The sequence below is a fragment of the Podarcis gaigeae genome (genome assembly GCF_964106915.1).
Source record: "Podarcis gaigeae genome assembly, chromosome: 10".
Taxonomy (NCBI): Eukaryota; Metazoa; Chordata; class Lepidosauria; order Squamata; family Lacertidae; genus Podarcis; species Podarcis gaigeae.
Genome location: NC_139686.1, coordinates 51,405,190 through 51,426,839, shown reverse-complemented (window position 1 = coordinate 51,426,839; position 21,650 = coordinate 51,405,190). Strand labels below are relative to the sequence as shown.

Sequence of the window (21,650 nt, the reverse complement as noted above, 5' to 3'; positions counted from 1 at the left end):
ATATGCAGTAATTTGACATAATGGAAAATAATTTCATAGCCATGGGACCCCCCTCATGGCTACCAACCTTACTTATCTGTTCTCATTCTGAAGCAAAGTTCTTAACCCGAGGTACTATTTCTGGGTTAGTGGAGTCTGTAACCTGAAGCGTCTGTAACCTGAGGTACCACTATACATACATCTAGCTACGGTAGACTGGTGAGTGGATGGGACCCACCATCCTGCACAGGTTTGAACATGCTGTCTTTTTGGTCCCTTCCAGTTTCAGTTTATTATGTGTTGGGATTTTGGTTTGGAGTTTTTCAGTTCACCTATGCTTTTACAGTGCAGTTCATAATATATAATTAACATCCATAGGTTAAAAACTCCCACACATTATGACCACAATCCAATGAAGCTGAGTTCATGCATGTTGAAGCTTCTGTTGTATTTTGGCCTACCTATACAATAAAATGCCACAGGCTTTAGGAAATCTGCAGTGGTTAGCTGCCTGAGAGATAGCAATTATACAGGATTCTTCTATTCTCAGTAGTGAAGGACAATAATAAAATCAGCATGCTAATCGCGGGTGTGAATTGATAATGAAGTGATATGATCATGACGCTTTCTCACAATATAGCAAGCAGAACACATTTCATAATTTTAACTTGCAAGATGCGCTATTGTCAACTGGGTATTAAAGGTTTAGAAGTGAAAGAATAAGCACAATAGAGAAATATGCTTTTTTGTTACAGTCTACTTTTTTCTTCCTTACTGGATGTGCCAGCACATTAGCCTTTTAAATGAGTTGAATCTAAAACAGCAACTGCTGCTCTTCCTTCTATTGAAAATTACAGTTCTCTTGTTTTCCTTTAAATGGCAAATTAAAACCTTGGGCTTGTCTATGGCATTCTTCCTTCTCACCGAGGACTGTTTCAAACAAAGGCAGCCTCATGGGCAGCTTCCTGGTGCTTATACCCAAGCAGGGCCGCCCAAGACTTTTGGGCGCCTGAGACGAAGCACAAAATGATCCCCCCCCCCACTGGCCGGGCAAGAAGGGGTGAATGAAGATCAGGTAAAAGGGGGGGGGGGTAAAGATCTGCCTCAGGAACAAGAGTGGGAGGAGACATGTATCACCCCCTATTCACTGAGAGGTGATATGGGTGGGGGACTGCTGAGGAGATGGCAGATGTGGTCTCAAGGAGCATACTGAAGCTGTTGTTGTCACAGCAGTAGCATTAGCATTAGCAGCATCTGGCAATGCATTCCTTGGAGGCCAGATCTGCTGCCCTGTGATTCCTTTTTTCTTTTATTTCCCAATTTTTTAAATTCATTTTATAACACAAATAAACAACACAAACAGAAAAAGAAACAATACAAACAAATTCTTTTTTTTCCTTTTCAAAACATTGTTAGGTGAGCTGCCCCAATTCCCCCCTATCTGATTTTTATTTTACCTCATCTTTAGCAGTTTACATATATCATAATTTTAACCATTTTTTAAATCACACTTTAAAATACGCTATCTTCTACTTCTAACTCTACAGCCTATATCCACACTTCCAAAGCTATTCTAAGATTTAAATATTAACATATTCTTTCAAATATTCTTTAAACTTCTTCCAATCTTCTTCCACCGTCCCTTCTCTCTGGTCTCGGAGTCTCCCAGTCAGTTCGGCAAGTTCCATATGGTCCCTGTGATTCCTGCCACCTGAGGCAGCCGCCCACCTTGCCTCATGGGTGTGCCAGCCCTGTACCAAAGACATAAAAGGCAGTGGACCATCATTCTTCCCACATGTTGGTGCATCTTGGTATGCAGTAAATGTTCTACAGTGGTACCTCGAGTTACAGGTGCTTCAGGTTACAGACGCTTCAGGTTACGGACTCCACTAACCCAGAAATAGTACCTTGGGTTAAGAACTTTGCTTCAAGATGAGAACAGAAATGGCATGGTGGCAGCGGGAGGCCCCATTAGCTAAAGTGGTACCTTAGGTTAAGAACGGACCTCCAGAACGAATTAAGTTCTTAACCCGAGGTACCACTGTATAATGTAAACACAAGAGCTCGTAACATGGGTGGTCCTTTACCTTTACCTTAATCTAATCTAGAGGTTTCCAGAGCATAGACAACAATAGTTTGGCTATCTTTGTCCTAAGGCTGAGGTAAGGTGGAAAGAGTTACAGAGTGCAACAGAAAAATAAACAGAAAATTATAACCTATAGAGGAGGCAATATAATAAAAGTCTTCTCTCCGACTTGGGGTGATTCTTATTTCGAACAACAACTTGTACAGGGGGGTGGGGAGGAAAAAACCTGCGCAAATCCAATGCCTATCTATACATTTGATCATTAAAACTTCTAGGGCAATGATAAAAAGGCTAGGTTTTTAAAAAAAGTTATCTACAAAAGGTATCACCTCTCCGAAGCACCCTTGGAAGATCAAATAGATCTGTGGATGTAGCAGAAAGTAAATGGTGCGAGGAGGAGACAATGAAAAATCACACCAAAAATAAAATAAAATAGGAATTGTACAAAGGGATGAGGACCAGGAGATGTAAGATGTGTGAGGATAAAAAGAGAGAGAGAGAGAGAGAGAAATATCACGAATGGTTTAAAAAACTGGGTGTCCTACGTTTGAATAGTCTGGAAATGTGAATCCTCTTCACAATGCTTTCTGCACTTGTTTCTGAAGAAAAATGGCAGTCAAATATAACTAGGAACATTGGATCAGGAATCACAGATCTGAAGCTGATTTTATGCCTCCCACCCAAATTCCTGAAAAAAATCCATGGTAAAGAGACTTTCCTTTTTGTCCATAGGGCAGGGGCTGCCCATACCACAAACCAAGCTTCATTCATTACTCAGAAGACAGCCTTCAGTGCAGTAACCCTATAATTATTTACCTATTTCTTTATTTCATAAAATGTATACCCCACTTGATTGTAAAAATAATAATCTCAAAGCAGTTTACAAAGAAAATAAAACAAATCATTATTAAAACAGTTGCACACTATTTAAAACATGAAAAAAGCAGCAAGAAGCAGGAGCAAGGTCACCCCGCCCCCACTTGTCCTACTCTCTTCAAAGGTCATCCATCAAGGCAACCAACGCCAGCTCAGCCCAATGTCCAGGACTGAACCCAGACTGGAATGAATCTAAATATTTGTCATCCAATAGTGCTTGCAGCTGCCACATTATAATCCTCTCCACCATCTAAGGGGACCAGGGCTGATTTCTGTAGGAACCACCATGCTTCCTCTTTCAAGGCAGCAGGCATCATCCCCTCACACAATGAAGTATTTATCATCATCATCATCATTTATTCCATTTATATACCTCCCTTTATCCAAAGATCCCAGGGCAGTGTACAACAGCAAGAACATAATTTACGGAGCGTAATAACAAAGAAGAGAAGAAGAAGGAGGGTTTGGATTTGATATCCCAATTTATCACTACCCTAAGGAGTCTCAAAGCAGCTAACATTCTCCTTTCCCTTCCTCCCCCACAACAAACACTCTGTGAGGTGAGTGGGGCTGAGAGACTTCAGAGAAGTGTGACTGGCCCAAGGTCACCCAGCAGCTGCATGTGGAGGAGCGGGGAATCAAACCAGGTTCACCAGATTACAAATCCATCGCTCTTAACCACTACACCACACTGGCTTTCATAATACACAGCATATTAATTTTTTAAAAAATCAAAATAACAGTCCCCCGCCCACATTTAACAGGCCATAGATTGTTTCATGGTTGAAGGCCTGGGTAAAAGGGACGTTTTTGTCTGTTACCTGAAGACATGTAATGATGTTGCCAGGTGAGCCTCTCTGGGCAGAGGAGCCACCACAGAAAAGGCCCACTTGTGTTGCCACCTCTGGACCTCTCGTGCAGGGGACACACAAAGAAGGGCCTCAGATGATGATCCCAGGGTCCGGGTTGGTTCGTCCAGGTCCTTGCAGTATTGCGGTCCTGAGCCATGTAAGGCTTTACAACACCAGCACTTTGAATTGTGCCCAGAAACTAATTGGCAGCCAGTGCAGCTGGGCCAGGATTGCTCCTGGGATTTTCCGCCTGCCAACTGAGCTGCTGCCCTGCCTCTAAGACACCCATAAGACCTGTTCCTTTCAGCCTCAACCTGCCCCAGAGCACATACAAACCAGGGTGCCACAGGCAGTTTTTAAGAGCAACCTGGTGCACGGCAGAGGGGGTTAACCACGCTCTGGCCCCAACCAGTCAGCCGCACACTGCTAGATCTAATAAGCTACTAGCCCTGTGGCCCCATGCACTGCCAGCATGTACGTAATCACATTGCAAATTTAAAAGTATCATAAATACCAGTGGGAAGAATAACATGCAATTCAAATGTGCATTTGTGACATTGTGGCGGGTCCTCCTTTATTCGTTCTCAAAAGTTCGGCTGCTGTGCCATCATCATTTACTGGAGTAAATTAAATGATTTGTCTCACTTCACATTCCCCCGTGAATGTGTTGACATATTTCTCACCTTGGTTCACCTCCTTATGAGCAAGTCATATTAGACCTCCATATTCTTCATTCCCTTCCTTTTTCACTGATTTGAATGCAGCCGGCAGAACACCAGCTTCCGTTTCTTGAAGAACAATTCAAAGAGTATTTGAGAAATTGTAGGTTTCTTTTGCAAATGAAACTTCCCAAGAGGTTGCTAGCTTGACCTTTCCCCCTCTCCCTCTCCAACCCTTGGATCATTTAGCCACTATTAGTAAATAAAGCAAATATTGGCACATAGATTTATCCCATTCGATCCATGCTATTGACGAAGCAGCTTTCAGAGAAAGGTCTTTAACATTTCTGGAACATGATAATCCGACCGATATTTTACGAGAAAAACAAAAGTAATGATTTTATAGAAGGCCAAGTAATTCTCTTAAATATAGCTTTAATCAATGGCAGATAGGAATTAAGGATGAATGCTATTAAGCCTGAGGCCATCCTAATTTGAGACAATGGAATTATCAAAGGAAGGGTGGTTAAAATTAAAAGGATTCAGATATCTACGTTTGATGGTGCCTGCACTGAGATATGAAATTGTACCAAGCTTCTTTGATGAAGAATTTTCTGTAGCAAAACCGCTGGAGCAACTTTGTGTTTTCCAAGGGCTTCCTTTGTTAGTTTGATTTAATAATGTTAGATAGATACCCGTTGCTGTCTGTTCCTCTGTTATCTGGTCTTTTTTTTATTTTAACACTTTGGATCTCCCCCACCTCTGTTTTTGAGATAGAGGGAGTGATAGCATTCTGCTGGCTGGGCTCACTGAACCCTCCATGCATTCAGAAGGAGAAGATGTCTTCATAGGTGCAATTGTATGCAGATAGGCTATGAAAGTGCCAAGAGAAATCTTACCTTCTATAGGGCTGTCAGCTGTGGAAAGAGAGCCCACCTCCATTCAGCCTTTTCTACTGACTTGCATGGAGACTGGGCCCATTAACATTCCTGGTACATCACGCACACACACACCCACACACACCCACACACCCTCTTTCTCTTTCACACACATTTCATGGTATCCTTTCCTCTTCCCCATCGGGAGCAAAGCTATTATTGCTGGCATCCCCTTCCTTTTACTGACCACCACCTACCTTTTCACTCCTGGGCCCAAACAGTAGTAGTTTTAACTCATTAACTCATAGATTCGTCCACTCATGTAGTCTTAGTAGAGGGATGGTGACGCTCAGGCCAGGCGGGAGGCAGATGCCTGCAGACTCTCTCTCCAGGCCACGCTCCATCCAGGACACTGCCCTCACCAGCCCTGCCTTGCACTGTTCTCAAGTGTTTTTGCCCAACTGGGATGTGTCTTTGGACTCCGACTGCAATATTTCTTGCATGTTTGAATGGAAGGTCATTGTGGGTACATGAAGGAACTAGCCTCCTATACAAAGACAACATTCTAATTTATAGCTCTGCCTGCTATGGGCATGTGGCCCCCAGAAAACTGCCCTGGGGGAAATGTGGCGCTTACCCTGAAAAACAGTTTGCTATTCCTGTCATTGTATTAAACAGGAAATCGGGAAAAGGAATAATAAATGAAAATGGATTTGCTGTGCTTGCGCAGAAAGAAAAATGAGCAACTTGAGCTGTAATAGGGACTTGGCTGAGATCCTTGCACACCTGCTTACTCTGATTACACTATTGTCATCCCAATATGTCTCAACACAAGTATGGGAAAAGGCATATACAACCTCTGGGGTTTTGAGATTATGAATTTGACTAATTGTACATACTGTTTCCTATTAGTAAAACTGCTATCATATAAGATGCTTGTAATTATCATTTATTGCTCTATTTGGCTTCTAATTCAGCTGTTAGCTGATTATTATCCTAGTAAACTGAAATACTGCCAAGCTGATATTAGATTTCCAGTCTGCTTTCAGGGATGAAGTGGTTTTCTGGTCTGGACAGCTCGGCACACTGAGATACGGATCTGTCTCACTCATATGTTGGGATCACAATTACCCACCTCCCTCATGTCATATTTTGAGGTCTTCATCTTTGTGTATAATCAACTGCACAGATTGATCAGCTAGGTCATACATGGATTGTGTTCTGTGTGTGTTGAACCTGAGAACACACTATGCATCCATTTTGCTAAAGTTGAGCCATATCTGGTCAATGGCTGAATGAGAGATGGCTTGGGAACCTCATGTCCATTGCCTTGAGTTCCATGAGTTCCTTGAGTTCCATGACTGAAGAAACGTGTGAGATAAATGCACTGTAACAAGAAAATGAGTATGAACATTCTAGGCGCATTCATGGACATTCTAGGTGCAGACATGCTGGAGGGAGCAGAACAAGACCCTGGTGTGGTAAAAGTGGGGTATATATATTCTAATTTTTTTTAAAAAATGAGCTGGTAGGATACCAGTTCCTTTCCCATGTAAACTGTGCTTACATAATGCTCTGAAGTGGCCTTTTTATTCATGGTCCATCTCATTCAGTATTGTCTATTATATACTGACTGGCAGCAGCTCTCTTGAAGATAGTGCAAGATATCAGAGGAACTAATTGACTCCCTGGGTAAGCAAAGCTGTTATAATGATTGATTGCTTACTTAGCACTTACTGACATAAACTTGACAACCTAGGAAATACCCAGATAGACAAAAGCAGTAACAATCATGATTGTAAACATACATTGGGAAATCTTGTTCAGCTGCAGTTCCTGGGTGATGGTAGTGCTGGTCGTTTTGTTCCATATTTACGTGCACACACAAGTCTTTCAAGAGCAGTGCTGGATTCAACCCTGTGGAGGCCCCTAGACAGTCAAAATTTTGGGGACCCCCTTGGGTGTGCACTCTTACGGGATAACATTGAACTAAGAAAGCTTGACTGTAATTTTTGTTCAAGATCAAATCAGTATTACTTTGATCCATTGTTGTGGGGCACCTAAAATGTGTGGGTGCCTATTTAGTAATCTAGCCCTGTCCAAGAGTTACAGAAAATACAGGGGATGACGTCAACATTGCGTATTAATTTGGAGTTCTTCCTCTCCTCAAAAGGAAAAGCTTTAAAATGCAGGTACAGGTCGTGGAGACTTAGTGGACGAGGAAAACAGCAGGCGATGATCCTAGCGGTTACAACCAAAGTGGTTTGACTAAAGACCCTATGTGGCGAGTTCAAGGGAGCAGAGAGCAAGAAGGCTCTAGATGGATTCAGTGCATGGATACGGTCATGGCTTGAGATGTGTCTGCAGAAAGGCAGACCAAGCCATGAAGATAAAACTCATGAAAAGCTTTCATTCTCTAATCAGTTTATGCATAAGGTCCATATATGTGAAAGTGTCTATTCCACCTGCCTGTTCATAGAGTCCAACAATCCACACGAAAGGTTGTTGCAGTTCCACAGAATCCTTTCACAGAGTCTAAGGCAAGGATTTCCAGAATATTAGCCTTGTTTCGCCGTCCTAGGCTTCATCAGTAGTACAAACTCATATATGATATCACAGGACAATGGCATAGTAGTAGCTGCTGTTAAAGTGTATTGTTGTTTTGCGTAGTTTGTGAACTGGCTTACTAAAACATTTTTTGTGGGTTGTTGTTTTTTGAGAATTGTAGGGATATAACATTAATAAGTGTTCAGGTATCGGCAGCTCTCACTGTTACTGAAACAGAGTGTTCAGTTCTGTGAAAATTAAATTCTTAAATAGGTGGTCACATTTGTTTTAAGGCAGGAAATTGCTTGGTCTCCTGTTTACCCTTCATCTCTCGTTTTTCCTATCTGTCTAATCCAGAGTGTTTTTGCAGTTTTGAATGCCTTCATCACCAAAGGTGTACCTCTGCCAATATGCAATCAGACACAATCTGCTGCTTTGATGATCAGCATCCAAATTCATACAGGCAGTCTGTGGTGATTAAATGGTGCATAGTACTGTGCAAAGGTTTCCTGCAGTTGGGCAAAACACACATACACACACAAAACCAACCCTTGGATGTGATCAAAACATCTGTGTATCAAAGAAGCCCAGGAGGCTTTTCTACTCCCCCCCTTATTTTCCCTTTGATAACTTCATCTAGGTAAGCAAAGCAGATGTTTTATATTAAAAGGTGACTTTTGAGAACTCTGTACTAATGCTTGTGTTAACTCCCAGAAACATAGTTAATATGAAGTTGAATAGGACAGTTCACTGGCATCTTGTCTCATAGTGGTCAAATCTTAGAAGCTCACAGGTGTTTCTGGTAGCTTTCAATTCTATAATAATTTTATCAAATGTTCAAAAGATACTTTGTTTCAAACCTTCTGTGTATAGTTTAAACGCATGCCCCTAAGAGGTGTACAGTGGCACCTCGGGTTAAGAACTTAATTCGTTCTGGAGGTCTGTTCTTAACCTGAAACTGTTCTTAACCTGAAGCACCACTTTAGCTAATGGGGCCTCCCACTGCTGCTGCACTGCCAGAGTACAATTTCTGTTCTCTTCCTGAAGCAAAGTTCTTAACCCGAGGTACTATTTCTGGGTTAGCGGAGTCTGTAACCTGAAGCATATGTAACCTGAAGCGTATGTAACCCGAGGTACCACTGTATTTACAGGGTGAGGACTGCTTTGTTAGTTGTTGACTGGCTGCTCCATAGATGTGGTGAATGGCTTGCCTGCAATATTTTCATTGTGAGAGGAGCGTACCTACGTCTTCCCCCTCCTGCAGGGCACAGTCCACCCTCTTTCTGCAGACCATGAATGGAGAACCTAATGCTCTCCAGATGATGCTGGACTCTAACTCCCATAATCCCTAGAAACTAGATATGCTAGTTGGGGTTGATGAGAGAGTTGGAGTCCAACAGCATTTGGAGAGCCACAGGGTCTTCATTTGTGCCATGCCAGGGCTTTGATCTCATTATAGGGTTTAGGAAAACCTTGTATGGAGTATTTGTATTTGTAGCTCTCCAAAGACAATTTAGTAATGTTAGAATTGGAGTTCAGGATCAAGTTGTCTGGTTAGGTGATGGAGGGAAACAGAGAAAAATAAGGAGGAAATGGCAGAAGCGTTGGAAGATGCAACTCATAAGCAAACTAAGGTCAACAGATCTGTGTATTCAGTTTTGCGTATTTACAAAGTCCTCTAATATTGCACTGATTTAGGTTTTGTGGTGGAACATTTTACTCTCTGCTATTAAGTGCTAGGTGTAGAAATGGAATCATTTACATTCATTTGTCTTCCAGATGGCATCTAAAAGGTACTGGGACACCTGAGGTTTCCCGGCTGCCCCCACCTACAAGGTCAAGTCAAGATTAATCATATCTCATTCATTATATCTGATCCCAGTTACTCTTGTTGGTGCTTACAGCTGGTCCTAAAAATGGAGTTTTCTCTTCTTTTGTGGACAGATGGTTTGAGTACCAGACAGATCTAATTTCTACATGTCAAGAGTGAAATTATCCCCTAGCAGAGGATAAGCATAAGTGCATCTGTTAACTTTTAAATCATCTGAGACATAAAAGCATTAAACTGGGCATAGATATCCATCTTTGAATTGTAGTCTTTTTTTCAATGAGTTGCTTTAAGGAAATTGCTTCTCAAAATGTTCAGCACTCTTCAAAATGACAGAGTAACGCAGCTCTATTGATCCCCCAAAATTCTTTTTTAAATATAAGTCATTTTTGTGAGCAAAGGTTACAGATGATCAACCTGTCTTGAGGCAATCTTTAGTAATTCATCTTGAAAAAGTTAAGCAGAAAGTTTGTGTTGACTTTACTAAAAAAAAAAAAAAAGTTGGTTTTATACTGATATGGTTTGGTGCAGATGAAATGCTAGGTCCCTGAAAACCATGGTTTGCAAATCAGGGGCCATTCTTATGGATGCTCATTCCCTTTCCCTCCCAAGTTCACTGTTGAGATCTAATTCCCCCCCATTGATTCTGTGGTCTGTGAATGCTTATTTACATGTGCATGGGTGCTAGCCATGTTTCCCAATTTGAAAATATGGTCTGAACTTCTTTTGCTTTTTCGTGAGCCATGATCATAGAGCAATCTGGTTGATAGTGTCAGTATGCATATTAGTCTAATTCTTGTGGGTCCTGCTGAATTGATTGGTTTGAATGGAAGAATGTTGGAGTTTTGAACTTTTCCTGGTCCAAAAAGTGAAATCCTCTTATTTCTAAATCTACCTTCTCCACATGTTACTCTGAGCACAGTTAAAAACTGTCTCTATGCATGTGTGCATATGTATTGATTTGGACAGCTCATTGATTGTGTAGACAGGTACACAGCCTGGACACCCATTGGACATTACATGTGCAGCTCAACTTTTTGTGTACTTGCTGAATGTTACACGTGAACACCAATGTAGTCTTTGTTCTGGCCAGTGCTTCACACAGTGTTGTTTCCTAACAATGCCAGATAAATTTAACTGCCCAAGAGCTGCCCCTCCACTGACAGATAAAAGCAAAACACAGAAAACAGCTGAGAATCAAAGAGCTTTCAAGCAGACCATGCCAGACTTTAGATTCTATTAGCTGCTCAGGTTTAGCTTCCTAATTAGCTACTTTCTTGGGCAACTAAGCAGATATTGTCTCATTTCATACTTGTAAAACAGAATAATGTTCATTTGAAGAGCACTAGCTTGAATGCTTATCCTAACATCCTAGCATTACGATGCATCTAAAAAGTATTTATCAACCCATTAGAATTACAATTGTATACATTTATTTTAAAGAAATATATATCCTGCCTTGTCTTGGTTCCACCTTGGTTCCAGCATGTCAATGTTATATATGAGCTACTAAACTGTTTCAAGGGAGAAGTCCGTTCGCCCCCTTATCTGGCTGGTGGTTTTGTGGGTGGGCCCTGGGCCTCCCTGGTAAACCAGCCTATTGCAGGCCAGATCATCTTCCCAGCCTGCAGGGCCTTTTGGCCTCTCAGGGCCTTGATACGCAAAGGCATTCAGATGTTACTCCCCATCAATGGGTTCGCCACATGAGTTTTTTGGGTGGTGGAACACACTGACTCAGCCCTGAATAAACACATGTGTTAAAAATATCTGGTGTTAATTTGAGTTCTTTCATTAGGGCAAAAAACTAGGCGGCTACTTGCTTGTGCTGAGAGCAACGGTTTTGACAATGCTAGATGATTTTTTTGAGGCTGTTCTTCAAAACAATCTTGCCATGTTAATGGGGCACAATGGTGGGGTGGGGCACAATTTCTGACCCCACCGTGTTTTGGATCATGTGTCACTCCTGAGAAGTATTTTTCCTCTCTTATTATTGTTAGGCACAAAAACATCCACAACACATGCTTTTTAAAAGCATGTTTATTTTCCAATTTAATATTGAACCTAGCAAGGGTAGTCCTTTTAACCATGCTGCAAATCTTCTCCACCCTCATGTAAACTGGTGCCCCTGCTGGTTAACTCGCACTAACACATTAGTCTCTCAAGACTGTCCTGCTAGGTTTCCGGCTACGTCACGAGTCAATGGCGGCTGTTCTTCACAGCACTCTGTGGGCTGCAAGGAAATTCAGGCAGGGGAAAGGGAGGATTTATGAGGCATAAATCATCGTGATACTCCTCAGTGTGGTCTGGGGAGTTCACTGCATCTCACAGTGCTGCACAACCCCATGTCTGCCGATCTGAAAGGCAGAGCGGGAGCAACCCAGGAGTGTGCCCTTGTCATGAACGAGCCTCCATTACCGGCATGATTTGTGGATGGTTCCTTCTTAATCTGGACAGTTGGCTTTAATCAAGAGGCACTCCTGGACCAACATATGCTAATGGGCTGCAGCCAATCAGCTGTCGAAAGTACCGGGCTTGGCTTTCTGAAGATATTTGAATGTTTTTTTCTGAAGCTTGAGAATTCTTACAACAGCCAGGAAAGGAAGGGGGATGACAAGGAGCTTTGTGCTTCCTTATGGTTTGTTTTCTGCTGTTCTCCCCTGCACAATGAAAGAGATGTGTGTGGCCATTGATTTGTTACTCTGTCTGACATTTTGAAATGAGGTGAAAGGCTTTTGATCTATGCTCAGTAAGAAATTTAATAAGGTTTTGCTATGCCCCCCCCCCCTTGATCAAGGCTGAATGGATTTTATCTACGACCATTTCTGGACTGGGGTGTTTTTTGAGGAATGCAGTGAGTGGGGGGAAAGAATGAACTGCAGCTGAACAGATGCGGAAAGGAGGCTGAATTTGAGAAAAGATCTTGCTCTTAACTGTGTGCTGAGAAAGAACTGCGGAGGGGATTTTAATGGTGGAAGCCTGGAAATGCACCCTGTGAGTTATTTATGGCTGCGGGTTGTATGCTAGTCGGTAAACCAGGGATCCCCAAACTTGGCCCTCCAGATGTTTTGGGACTACAACTCCCATCACCCCTAGCTAACAGGACCATTGGGCAAGGATGCTGGGAATTGTAGTCCCAAAACATCTGGAGGGCCAAGTTTGGGGATGCCTGCTGTAAACAGTGGAAGGAATGGAATGTGATCTTGGACCATCCAGATAAACACTGCAAACAAGTGAACGATGGAAGATAGTAATGAACTCTCAGCACACCAGCTCTTGAACAAAAATGTATATGATGGACTACACACATGAACTTAATTTTATATTTATAAGATGTAAAAGAGGCACTGTTTGTAAGGAGGAAAAAACAGTCAGCTGGAAGAATGGTTTAACGGCAAGTACAGGATGACAACTGGACACTAGATAAGAAATGATGCAGCTACGGGAGGAAATGACATATGTTTGCAACAGGAGTGGGAAACCTGATTTTAAGAAATTGTATTAAATTAAAATAATTCGGTTTGATTTGTAATAATTTGGAAAAATAATGAACAATAATTATATATATATATTTTTAAGTGTCCTGCTATTCTCATAAATCCATCTGCATTTATCTTTTTGTGCCCCCCCTTTAAGCTGCAATCCTGTTCATAATTTTTATCTTAAAAGTACGCCACATTAAGTAGGATAATATTTTAATGTTTTTCTTGCAACTTTAGGAAAAGCATTACTTATTTAGAGAAGGCAGCATAACAAGCCTCGTCCTAAAACGGAGAATGGTGCAAATATTACTGCTAAGTTCAAGGTTCCCCTCCTAACTGCATTTTATTTCACCAGAGAGCATTATTTTGATTCTTAATTTACCCTTTTGTAGCATCAATGGCTTTCATCCCCCCCCCCCATCATTGTTTCTATGACATTGACACTGCAAATAGAAATGAACTTTACTCTGAATAGAGGGATATGATACCCAAAGTGCCTAATGCTACTCCTACTTATGAAGAGCAGAAAAAAGTTCTCTGCAGGAAAAATGCTTTGATATTGCACTGTTTCTGGCTGATGATTCTTTTGCATAACTTTGTGATTTTGCTTTCTGTGACTGTATGAAAAGAAAAATGAGTAATAGTTTTTATTTCATTGTTAATCCCTGATTCATGCCATTTTCAAAGGCATAAATTCTTCTTCTTTTCAAATCACCCTAAGTGAGGAATAGTTCTGAACATGATTTCTAGAAACGTCTCTACTTTGTGAGTTTGAAAATTGGTGGTAGACCTCCAGGAACCACACATTTTTTTGTGTGTGGATTGACAATTTTAACCCAATTTGTATTAATAAATATTTTATAAACTTTAAAGATGACTTTTTCTCTCAAAACCTAAGCAAACGTGTAAGCTTGAAACTGCAGTGGGGGAAAAAGGAAGAGAATTGGGGAGAGATTTAAAGGCTTATTTTATCTGTTTTGTTAATGAGAATGTCCTTGAATCCTTCTACTTTTATTTTTGATCTCTTCAAAAAGTGATATCATGTTGCAATGCCAAACCAAACCATGTCTTAGCATCAAATAATGTGCAGGCTCTTAGGAAGGAGCTTCCACCAGTTTTGATCCTTCTTGATTCTTTTAGTTCAGCGCAGTGCAGTTGCTAAACCAACCTGCAATTGTTTAAGCCCATGCTCAGGTTCAGACGGGTTCAAATGTTGGCTTAGCTGCCGCGCTGCACTGAGCTAAAAGGACCAGGAACGAGCAAAGCTGGGAAGCAGCAAATTTACTAGTCCGGTAAGCCACAATTTGGCTTACCGTGATATGCAAACCAGGTCACTGTTTTCCTTTCTCAAGAAGACCTAGGGCTTCTTTTAATGTCAAATGTTGGTTAGTCGGCTTTGTGCTCTGAGCCCCAAAACCCATCCCTCATGGAAATAAAGACACAGTGGAGACAGAATTTAGTTTAAATGTTAATGCGCAATTTTTGGCCACAACTTTATTAAATGCACAAGTGTGACTGGTATTGAGTTAGGCATTGGTATCAAAATTATAATTGGCTGCTGCCCCACGCTGCAGGAAGCGTGGAAGGGTAAACAACCAGCAGGGGGAGCTCCATCAATGTATATTGACTGGTGCTCACCCCTGAGGTTCTCGGGGGTCCTGGCGTGGCCCTAGCCCCTCTCCGGGCTTCGGACGAGATGCAGACCCCTGGATTCCTTTAACGGAATGCCCTATTAATTGGAGGGGCAGGTGATGGCCACACCTCCCCTCCCCACATCCCCCTAAACCAATGGCTAACCGCCAAACCTTACAAAGTTGTGACGATTGCTAAGAGGTAGGCAAAAACCAAGTGGCCACAGCCAATCTTCCACATTGGACAAAATTCCTACCCGGCCCCCATTCCAAAACAGGCGTCCAACCGAAGTCCAAAGCAAGGCCAAACACGACCTAATTAACGGGTGGGCAGGCAAGTGTTTGGCAGAACGAAGCAAAAGGAGGTCCCTACGTCACACTGCCAATCAACCTTGCCACACTGCTGATTGGCTAAAGGCCATTGGCATAACTGTGGCACCACTGGCTAGGAGTGGGGCAAGCCCCGCCCACAAGCCAGTTGGGGAAGAGTTCCAGGTCTGATCACAACATGGACCCTCTGTTAGGAGGATCCAACTTGCTGTCACTTTTGAAAGGGAGCAGAGATCCCTTGTTTTCTTGTTTTCTTTGTATTTCTGAATTGCTGACTTTCAGCTGTATTTTATCCCTTTAAATTTGTAAACTGCCCTGAAGCCCTCGTTGATGGAGCCATATATATGGATGCCCCAAAGGAACAAGCAGTTGATTGATATTTATTGCGGGAGATGCCATGCTGCTGTTAATACACAAATGAGTGGCACACAGAGGACACTTTCATCTTCATTTTGCTCTTTCAAGTAAAACCAGAAGCATTCTTCACAACAATAATTAAAGGCAAGTGGCAATCATTAAATAAATGCAGCTTTCTTAAGTCTGCAGCTCAGTTTGCATGCACAAGTGATTTATTGATTTTCTTGGAAAGTAATCCAATACAAAATTTACTCTGTTTTTTTTATAAAAAACACACAACAAAATTAAATAATGGATGATCCAATTCGCTCTAACATGAGTTTACAACTGTAGCTTGCTATTAATGTAACTAAGTGCACGATAAAATAAACTTTTAATTTCATTTTGAATTTTGGATCTCCTTGCTAAATCGGATTTGTATTGAATTTGTCTTTTTTTAAAGTAAGAAAATACTCTTGGTGCACATGCACAGGTCAGATGAAACTTTCAGATATCATTGTACTTCATGGACTCCCTGATGGGCTAATAATTTCATAAAAGAAACAGTGTGGCACCCCCCAACTCATTGAAAGCACTGCAGCCATTTCAATTATTTATTTATTTTTCTGTTAAGCCATTCTTATTGGTGAATTGTTGGTGTATTAAAATATCAGCCAAATAAAAAGAACAGTAAGATAGCCATTGCTACGTACAATGCAACTTAAAGAAATGTGTAAAATATTTCTCATTAATTTTAAATACAGATATAGAAGGAATATGTTAAATATGTGTTCTGCTGGAGCACAATTTCTCTTCTCATCCTGGAGCAAATTTCTTAACCTGAGGTAATATTTCTGGGTTAGCGGAGTCTGTAACCTGAAGCATATATAACCTGAAATGTATGTAACCTGAGGTACCACTGTACTACTAAAAAGCAGCATACTATCAGTTATTTAGTGTATTATTATGCTTTTCACACATTGCCGGGGGGGCGGGCGGGGGCAGGTGTCATTTGTGTGTTTCCCATCTCAGGAAGCAAATTTTTTAAATGACTCTGGGGTTGTGGCGCTCATCTCGCTTTACTGGCCGAGGGAGCTGGTGTACAGCTTCTGGGTCATGTGGCCAGCATGATTGAGCCGCTTCTGGCAAACCAGAGTAGCGCACGGAAATGCCATTTACCTTCCCGCCGGAGTGGTACCTACTTATCTACTTGCACTTTGACGTCGAACTGCAAAGTTGGCAGGAGCAGGGACCGAGCAATGGGAGCTCACTCCGTCGCCCTAGTCTCTGTGGTTTAACCCACAGCACCACCCGCGTCCCGCATATTAGTTAAAAGTATAGTTAAAAGTAGAAGTCCGCAAATGTGTCTTCTTTTTTGCTCTTCAAAATATGACAACCCTAACCATCTCACAACTATAAAAAGTAATGGCATTTTATATCACCTGTATATGCACATACACATATACAGATACTTGGATTTTTAGCCCAGCTTTTAGGTGGATTACAACCGATCAATAAAATACAGTGGTACCTCCGGTTACATACACTTCAGGTTACATACGCTTCAGGTTACAGACTCCGCTAACCCAGAAATAATGCTTCAGGTTAAGACCTTTGCTTCAGGATGAGAACAGAAATCGTGCTCCAGCGGCGCAGCGGCAGCAAGAGGCCCCATTGGCTAAAGTGGTGCTTCAGGTTAAGAACAGTTTCAGGTTAAGAACAGACCTCCGGAACGAATTAAGTACTTAACCTGAGGTACCACTGTACAACATTAAAATTCTAAAGATGTAAAATAAGTCGAAACAATTAATCAATTCAAATCTAAAGCAACCAATGTCATCCTCCTCACCCTCAATGAAATGTGATGCAGACAGAATTTCTTATACCAGATGTAATGATCTGAACAACAGTGTTAAGCTGATGTACAGAATGGAGATTTTAGAATGCATTCATGCTTTTAAGAAGTTCTGTAGGACCTCTTTCTTTTTCTTCTTCTTTTTGCACATATCTATTAGAGCAAATTGAATGTTTGAAGTTTCTGGCAGATGTCTGAAAGCAAGCTAATTCAATACAATAAATAATCCCTGTACAATGCAGCGTTTTTAAGGATAATGCAACAGGTACACTTATTCAAGTCCCAGGTCCCGCATTTCTACTGAAATGATTTATCAGGTATGCAATGAGAAAACAAAAAGACTTGTGAGTCATAGTTCTGTGAACGCTTGCCATGCCTTTTCAACTGACAGCACTCCTTCAGGCAATTTTGGCCTCATAACCCCCAAAGCTTTGATCACCCCAGTGTCCAAGTCTCTCTCTGGTTGTTGTTCAGTTTTTTGGAAATATTTCTCCCTCTCCAAAAGAGGTTTCTGTTTTTCTGTCTCATTCTCTGGTTCTTTGAACTCTGCTGAGGCCACACTTCTCACCAGCCATGTTCCATGCCCTCCGTGGCTGCTTTGGCATGTTCTTCAACTGTGACAGTGCCTCTTGTTTATCCAAATGGTGAGAGGTGTGCATATGAATGTGCATTAGCATGTGGTATATGAAATGTCCTGTGGAAAAAAGAGGGGTCATGTTCCACACAACCTTCCATTTAATAAAGCATTATGTGGATTGGTAAATGAATCTAAAAATATGTTAATAGCAAACTATGACAATGTAGCCATTGTCTTACTAAAAAAGAAAAGGGAGATATCAACATGCTTGGTGGAGGCCCAATGTTTGCAGAAGCAGGAACAAAGTCTTCTTCTGGTAGTGTGTGGAAATCCAAAAACAACTAAATGAGTAGGAAGCATGCTCAGTGTGTGTGTGTGTGTGTGTGTGTGTGTGTGTGTGTGTGTGTGTGGAGAGGGAGGGAGAGAGAGATGATATACAATGTCCAGACTCTCTATACAGTGGTACCTTGGTTCTCAAACTTAATCCATTCCAGGAGTCTGTTCGACTCCTGAAACTGTGAGAAAACCAAGGCGCGGTTTCTGATTGGCTGCAGGAGCTTCCTGCGCTCAACTGGAAGTCGCGGAAACCACGTCGGACATTCGGCTTCCGAAAAACGTTTGCAAACCGGAACACTCATTTCCGAGTTTGCAGCGTTCGGGAGCCAATTTGATCAGGAGCCAAGCTGTTTGACTACGAAGGTACCACTGTATTCAAAAGAACTTTACTTTCATATTATATATATATATATATATATATATATATATATATATATATACACATACACACACATGAGAAAGATGTATTTACAATCTTACGCTTATTCACTTTGTTCCTTACAGAGAGCTCCTACACAGGTTTCTTCCTCTTAACATTTAGGGATCTTCCTCTGTCTGTTTCACTTCACACAGGTCACACTGACACAACACTGTCCTTAGCAGTATCCAGAGAAACCTCTCTCAGCAGCCATTATCCCTCACAAACACAGAGAGAAAAATAGAAAGCAGTTAAAAATGACAGTTACTGGAATAACAGTCACAACAGAATGGAATGTCTCTCTCATGTGACTCAGTCAGCCAATTGCATGAGGGCTACTGCCAAAGGAAAAACCCCATGTTAAAAATATACAGTAATTTAACATAAGTGAACATTCCCATTTCAGGATATTGAACCATTATCCTTGACAAAAGGGAAGAGAATATTTTGGAAGATGGCATGGCTGGTTGGCTTGGACACTGAACGGGAGTGCTCTGCACTGCAACATTGTTCTGCAGATCCAACTTCTGTTACTGAATGTAAAGCACGTAAGGAGACATCGTTGGTGCACTTCAAGTCCCTGTGAATTACAGATTAATTTGCACTTTGTGGAGAATAAATGTAAAGCCTTCAGATCAATGAATCCCCACCTTCTCTCATAGATTAGAATGTATGTGAGGACAGTGACAGAGGAAAAGGCCTAGCTTTAAATACTGGAGTGACTGCACAGAACAAGAAAATCCTAGTTAAAGGCTTTGAGTAATATATTTGCTTTGATCATGCTAATGACCATTTTATAACTCGTACAATGCCTAATGTGACAGACTGGAAACAAGGGAAGCTTCTTTGCTCTGAGACTGAATATTTCATGACAAAAAAATGGTCTCGCATAGCATTTTTTAAAACTGATATTGAAAAAGAAAAGGACAACGGCTTGAAGGCATTCAACTCCCCACCATCACCCAGTTTCCTCTGAGAATTCTTAACAGAATAATAATTTAAAAAAACATATGTTATTGTGTCTATTATATTTTGATAACTACAACCTGTATAGCTTCAGGGGACTTTAGCAGTGTGTCACATTTATAAATAGGAATGTATCACTGGTAGAATTCTGAACTTACACAATTTCTTTGATAGCTGAGGCTTAATATAGTTCTGTGTGTCATTAAAAATGAAAGCAGTGATAGCAGGTCTTGATTCCGACATCTTGGCCTCTAGTGCCTGATGGTCCTACTGGTCTGCCACCAAATTGTTTCAGCATTCACTGATATGTGGCTCTTCACAGGGCCTTTTTTCAGCCGTAACGCACCAGAACTCAGTTCCTGCACCTCTCAGGTGGGTGCCATTCCCATTATAAGAGAACAAGGGAAGCGTTCACAGTGAGTTCTGGTGCCTCTTTTTCTAGAAAAATAGCAATGGCTCTTCACACATTCCACAAGCTGTATTCTAGTATTTATCCCAACCCATCCACCCAGTAGCACATTGATTTTTGCTAACCCTGGCAGTGATTTCTTGAGAAACATTATGGGATTTGGGTGCTACATTTTCCCACTTCCTCCATTGTTCTCACCAACCCCCTACATACATTATATTATTTTTACAAATAAAAAATACAAACACACTTCAATAAAATCATACTGTATGTAAGGATTCCCCAAATCTTGTGACCCCCTCCCCCAATCCTGTCCATGGAGTCTTATCTTAAATGTCTACAACTGCATATTAATAAGTACTCCAGTTTTTATATCAAACCATATCATCCATGTTTTTTACACTACAAGTAAGTAAAAAACCTGCTTACAGTGGTCTCCTAGATAACTTATAATTTTCCCCCATACCCAATTGTATCCTCTTGGTTCCTGAGTTTTCCGATCAGCTTTGCCATCTTGGCATAGTCCATCAACTTGGTTTGCCATTCTTCTCTGGTAGGGACTTTGTCATCTTTCCAATTATGGGCCAATAACATCTGTGCGGCTGTTGTTCCATACATAAAAAAGTCTTTTCTGCTCTTTCGGAATGCCGGTACCTGTAATTCCTAATAAAAAGCTTCTGGTTTTTTTAACAAAAGTTATTTTAAACATTTTTTTCCATTTCATTATATATCATCTCCCAGAAAGCTATTTTTATCTTACAAGTCCACCACATAGGATAAAAGGTATCTTTTATTATTGTACTCAACCTCCAGGTCCCTTGCATCGCTCCATTGGCTTGTGATCCCGCACTTTGTTTTGATGTTTTGTCTCCATTGTGTGTGCTTGTGGTTTTGGCATGGTTTGAGTTGGCTCTGTTTGTTTGAGCAAAACTCAACTGAATAAGATGACCTATAAAATGACCCTTGTTTCAGGCAGCCAGTTCCCCACACACCTGAATGCAAAGCAAAGCTTCCTGCAGACCACTGTTTCCTATTTTGTCCAAACCTGGAATAAAGCCAGGCTGGTTTAAGAACAAGCCATGTTGGTTTAAGAGCCCATCTTGTTCTGAAGCTGGTAACCATGGTTTCCTGATTTGGATGAAATAAGGACTATGGCTAATTGAATACTTCCACATTTTATTTGGATGTACCATGAAGGGTCCTGGAATGGTGCTGGAGGAGACTCTTGAGAGTCCCATAGACTGCAAGAAGATCAAACCTATCCATTCTGAAGGAAATCAGCCCTGAGTGCTGACTGGAAGGTCAGATCGTGAAGCTGAGGCTCCAATACTTTGGCTACCTCATGAGAAGACAAGACTCCCTGGAAAAGACCCTGGTGCTGGAAAAGATTGAGGGCACTAGGAGAAGGGGACAACAGAGGACGAGATGCTTGGACAGTGTTCTTGAAGCTACCAACATGAGTTTGACCAAACTGCGGGAAGCAGTGAAAGACAGGAGTGCCTGGCGTGCTCTGGTCCATGGGGTCATGAAGAGTCGGACACGACTAAATGACTAAACAACAACAACCATGAAGAGAAATACTTATGTAGTATTTTTTCCAGTAAAGATG

At 41.4% G+C, this 21,650-nt stretch overlaps 1 protein-coding gene and 2 long non-coding RNA genes across 4 annotated transcripts in view; 2 read left to right on the top strand and 1 right to left on the bottom strand.

Annotated features, from left to right (window-relative positions):
- Positions 1-21,650, top strand: part of LOC310825745 — an 835,366-nt gene that overhangs the window by 329,711 nt on the left and 484,005 nt on the right. The window lies entirely within an intron of this gene.
- The window catches only part of IMMP2L (inner mitochondrial membrane peptidase subunit 2), a 456,796-nt gene that overhangs the window by 332,163 nt on the left and 102,983 nt on the right, over positions 1-21,650 (top strand). The gene's annotated exons all lie outside the window — the stretch shown is intronic.
- Positions 1,350-19,801, bottom strand: LOC310825700. The gene is made up of 2 exons (XR_014555459.1): positions 18,739-19,801; positions 1,350-1,730 (listed from the first exon to the last, which is right to left on the bottom strand). It is a non-coding gene; the product is annotated as an uncharacterized lncRNA (long non-coding RNA).